Below are 5,780 nucleotides of genomic sequence, written 5' to 3'. Positions count from 1 at the left end.
CCCACTCATGAAAGCTGACCTGGCTACAGCTGCTGCTGAGTGCCAGATCTGCCAACAGCAGAGACTAACACTAAGCCTCCAGTATGGCACTATTCCCTCTGGTGACCAGCTGCCAACCTGGTGGCAGATTGACTACATTGGACCACATCCATATTGGAGGGGACAGCGCTTTGTCCTTACAGGAATAGACACTTATTCTGGTTATGGATTTGCCTTTCTTGCAAGTAATGCTTCTGCCAAAGCTGCCATCCAGGGACTTACGGAATGCTTTATCCACCATCATGGTTTTCTGCATAGCATCTCTTCTGACCAGGGAACACATTTCACAGCCAAGAAGTGCTAAGTGGGCCCATGGTCAGGGAATCCACTGGTCTTACCATGTTCCCCACCATCCTGAAGCAGCTGGCTTGATAGAACAATGGAATGGTCTCTTAAATGGTCTCTCAGTTACAGTGCCAATTAGGTGGCAGTAGCCTGGAGGGCTGGGGCAGGATCCTCCAGAAGGCAGTGTATGCTTTGAATCAGCATCCAGTACATGGTACAGTTTCTCCTATAGCCAGGACTCACAGGTCCAGGAATCAAGGGGTGAAGTAGGAATGATTCCACTCACTATCACCTCTGGTGACCCACTATGATAATTTTGCTTCTTGTACCCTCGACTTTGCACTCTGCTGGCTTGGATGTTTTGGTTCTGGAGGAGGGAGTGCTTCTGCCAGGAGAGACAACAAACATACCCTTGAACTGGAAGCTGTGACTTCCCCCTGGACACTTTGGGCTTCTGATGCTTTTAAGTCAGCAGGCTAAGAAAAGAATAACAGTATTAGGAGGGGTCATTGACCCAGACTACCAGGGGGCAATTGGACTTGTTCTCCACAATGGACGTAATGAAGATTATATCTGGGAGGCAAGAGATTCCTTAGGGTGACTTTTGGTGTTACCATGTCCTGTGTTTAAGGTCAATGGGAAACTGCAACAACCCAATCCAGACAGCACAACAAATGTCCCAGACCCTTCAGGGATGAAAGTATGGGTCACTCCTCCAGGGAACGAGCCAAGACCTGCAGAGGTGCTTGCTGATGGTGGAGGAAATACAGAATGGGTCGTAGAGGAAGGTAGTTACAAATACCAACTTAGGCCACGTGACCAGTTGCAGAAACATGGATTATAATTGACATGAGTATTTTTGTCCTATTTGGTTAAGAATAGGCCTGTGCATATATACACATATGTTAAGCAGATACTTGTGCTATTCTTATTTGAATGTATAATTGAGATAAGTGTTTTAAGTACTTAAGTGTTATGAACCTAAATGATCATATTGGGTTATGAGACACTAATGGACTAAGCATTCCTCGAAGACCTTATCACCTACTCTAAGATATATAATGCATTGGTCATTGTATTATGGGATAGTTATATCATGTTAGGTGAAATTATGACCTCAACATTGTTTTCATTTGAAAATTAAGCATGACATAGAGAGATGCTATTGGTTGTCAAGTTGACAAGGGTTGGACTTGTGATGGCTAATCCTGTGTCTCAACTTGACTGGATCTGGGATTAACTGAAATGAAAGAGATCTTCTTGATTGGATCATCTAAAGCTGGAAGACACACCCTAAATGTGGGTGTTACCTTCTGATGGCAGCCTGTATAAAAGGCCAAGGCAGAGGAGAACACCTGGGTTCTTGCTGCTTGCCTTCTCTCTCACTGGTGTGTTCGTCTTGCTGCTGTAGACTGAAGACTAGCTGATCTTTTGGAATTCATCAGACCTTCAGCACCAGATTGGGACTACTGAGACATCCAGCCTTGTGGACTGAGTGACTACGGATTCTCAGCCTCTCCTGTGTGGTGCAGCCATTGTTGGATTACTCGGACTCTATCCTGTGAGCTAAGCTGATAAATCTCTACACATATATATTCATTCTACCAGTTCTGTTTCTTTGGAGAACCCTGACTAATACAGGTCTCATAGTACTGGTATGTGGTTTTTAGAGATAGGAAGAATTTATTTCTTACTTAACTTCATAAAATTACAGGCAGTGGCAACTGCCAGTTGGAAATGAAGTTATGGAGCTGTCATTTTCTTTTCAGTTGTCAATCCAACAAATTCTTTTTTCACTTCATAAATGCCTCAATAAGACTTGTAAAATAATTATGGAAACTGCCTTCACCCTGCACAGCAATACAGGGCTGTAGAAATGACAGCATGTGCCAGAAGTATGCATGCTGCTCTCAATAACTAAATAAATGACTGGAGCTATTGCAGGGACTTGAAAACTGATGTCGGTGAACTGAAATAAATGTCTTGTTGCTTGTTATTAACACATTAGCTAAATAAGTAGATTTTTATTGTTCTGTAACTTACCCGTTAAAAATATGCCTAATCAAAGATGTCATTTCTTTGAGGGAGTTTGGATCATGCTGCCTTCTTCTCTTTGTCATATCAGTGTTTGAACACCAGGCAGTGCTGTTTTCAGAAGTTTTAGAATGGTCAGGATATGGTCTCTCTGGAGGAAGTGAATCATTGGGGTGGAACTTAAGGCTCTACAGCCCACTTGCTGTTCCCTCTCTGCTTCCTAAGTGGGCGTATCAGTGGGGTTGCAAAGCCTGCTCCTGCTAGCAAGCCTTCCCATCTGGTACTCTCTACCTATTGCCAACTCCTCTGTGCCTGAACTGTGAGGGAATGATCCTCTAGAAACACATGCCAGATGAATACTTCCTTATTTAAGTTGCTTATGATACTAGGGACTAGGAGGGGAAAATCATGGTTGTCAGTAACTAGGTACAGGGACAGGTTGCTTATCAGTGTGCAAACCCACATGCACCCAGAAAAGAAACAAGAAACACAAAACAAATGTATAAAACTGCTACATATGAGCCAGATGTGGTGGCACACACCTTTAATCCCAGCACTCAGGAGGCAGAGGCAAGCAGATCTCTATGAGTTCAAAGCCAGTCTGGTTTACATAGTGAGTACCAGCCAGCTGGGACTACAGGGAGACCCTGTGTCAAAAAGACCAAAAATAAATAAATATAAATATATAAATATATAAATAAATAAATAAATAAATAAATAAAAGTTAAAAATCAAAAATCTGCTACATGTCTTTAAGGAGAAGAAAATAATTTACTTCTAACTATACTTGATAAAGTCACAAGCAGTGGCAATCACAATTTTGAAATGAAATTGTGACTTTGTTTTTAATTGTCACTATAATAAATCTCTTTATTTTTCACCCCTGACTATGAATGCCTCAGAAGGCTTGCAAGAAAATGATGGACGTTTGTCAACATTCCACTCAGCGGTATAGGGTCGTAAAATGCAGCATATGCCAGAAATGTGTACACTGATCTTAATGACTAATGTGATGACTGTGATCGTGACAGGGATTTTAAAAATTGATGTCCTTGCATTACAAAAAGAAAAAATGCTTATTGCCAGTTCTTACCACATTAGCTAAACCAATAGATTTCTATTATAGTACAGCTTATCCATTTGAAATGTGCATGACTAAAGAGCTTCATGTCTGAAATAGCACATTTCCCTATTTTTTTCAGGCATTAGTATTATTAATATCTCTTCCCTCCCTCTGTATTTCCCTCTATCCCCACTCCTCAGTTAAAGCACCCCTAATTTTTCCTATTTCCTCCTACTATCCCTAACTTTTGAGTTGCTTCTTTCCCTCTACTCTCCCCATTGTCCCTTTCTACTTTCCTGGCTTCTGGGGTTACTTCAGAATATATAATCATACCTAAAGATTTGGAACTAGGATCCACAGATGAGAGTTAACATGTCATACCATACTGGTCTTTCTGGGTCTGGGTTACCTCATTCAATGTATTGTTTTCTGGTTACATCCATTGACCTGACAATTTCATGATATCATTTTTCTTTACAGCTGAATAGAGCTCCATCATATATGTTTATCACATTCTCCGTATCCATTGACAACTGAGAGATATTTAGGTTGTTTTCATTTCCTAGCTATTATGAAAAGAATAGCAATGAATACAGCTGAGCAAGCATCTTTACAGTAGGGCACCAAGTCCTTTGGGTATATGCCAACAAGTGGTAGAGCTAGATCATGTGGCAGATCTATTTTTAACTTTTTGAGGCACCTCCACACTGATTTCCACAGTGACTATGCCAGTTTGCAATCCCACCAGCAGTGAATGAAGGTGTCCCTTTCCCCATCCTCACAACAGTTATTGCCAGTCGTTCCCTTGATCTTAGCCTTTCTGTCTGAGGTAAGATGGAATCTTAAAATAGTTTTAATTTTCATTTCCCCAATTGATAAAGATATTGAACACTTTCTAAAAATAATTTTTATTATTTTTATTATATGTGAATGAATGTTTTGCCTGCATGTATGTACGTGTACCCATGTCATACAATGTCCATGGAGGCCAGAAGATGGTGTTGGAGCCCTTAGAACTGGAGTTAGGGATGGTTGTTAGCTACCATGGGGTGCTGGGAACCAAACTCGGTTTTTCTGCAAGAGCAGCCAGTGTTCTTAACCACTGAGCCATCTCTCCAGTCCTGATATCAGACACTTAAAGATCATTTTTAGTCATTTTTATTCTTTCTTTCCAGAACTTTCTGTTCAGATCTGTAGCCCATTTTTGAATACAGCTGTTTTCTTAATTCTTTGTTTTTTGAGTTCTTTGTATATTCTGGATATTAATTCTCTGTCAGATGTATATCTGGCAAAGATTCTCTCCCACTCTGTAGGCTTCCTCTTTCCTTGATTGTTTTTGTTTCTGGTTTTTTTGCTATACAGAAGTTTTTGTTTAATGAAGTCTAATTTTTAATTACTGGCCTTAATTCCTGAGTGAATAGAGTCCAAATACACAGGTCTCACTTCTGGATGAAGATTTATAGGCAACCACTGAAGGCTGATGGATCAGTTTTCTCCAGGGATGAGCTCCCTCATAGGTTATCCAACCTCAAGTATTCATCCCTAAACACTTGTAAACACATGTACACATGAGCGCCACTAAATGGACTCAGTACATTGTGTGTGTGTGTGTGTGTGTACATGTGTAATAAGTAGTAATAAAAAAGAGAGCAAGAAATTAGGAGAGATCAGGAGAGGTGACATGGAAGGAGTTGGAGGCGGCAGAGGTAGGGGTGGATATGATGTAAACACAATATATGAAGTTCTCAAACACCATTTTTAAAGGAAAAAAAAATGAATAAAGTGACAAATTTGTCGGTAAAATTTAAACAAAGGGTTTCATTTTCTTTAAGGCATTTGTACCCAGCTACCTTCATCTCCTTGTCCTATTGATGTTTTGAAAAAATAAAAGTCAGGAGCCATGAAGTCTCTCAGGCAGGTCGCGTACTGGTCAGGAATTCCAACTCCCTGATAAGTAAGTTTTATGGCTGAGACATCTGGCCTCCTGATAAGTAAGTTTTATGGCTGAGACATCTGGCCCCCTGATAAGTAAGTTTTATGGCTGAGACATCTGGCCCCCTGATAAGTAAGTTTTATGGCTGAGAACATCTCCACCTCACTGATAAGTGAGGTTTTATGGTGGAAACATCTGGCTTAGTGTTAAGTCAGCTTCCCGCTCTCCCCGTAGCATTTTGTAATAGTTTAAATGAACCAATAACCGCGTTTCTGCTTCTGTACCCTGCTTCTGCCCTATAAAAGCTCCCCAAACCCGACCTGAGGCGCGCAAGTCCCCCGAGGAGACTTTGTGCCCACAGGTACCTGTGTACTAAATAAACCTCTTGCTGTTGCAACCCGAAGGCTGGCTTGTCCTCTGTGGTTT

This window comes from Nannospalax galili, unplaced genomic scaffold (assembly GCF_000622305.1).
Source record: "Nannospalax galili isolate Female #2095 unplaced genomic scaffold, S.galili_v1.0 scaffold488, whole genome shotgun sequence".
NCBI classification, from domain to species: domain Eukaryota; kingdom Metazoa; phylum Chordata; class Mammalia; order Rodentia; family Spalacidae; genus Nannospalax; species Nannospalax galili.
The sequence above is the reverse complement of the archived record's forward strand: the minus strand, read 5'-3'. Positions refer to the sequence as shown.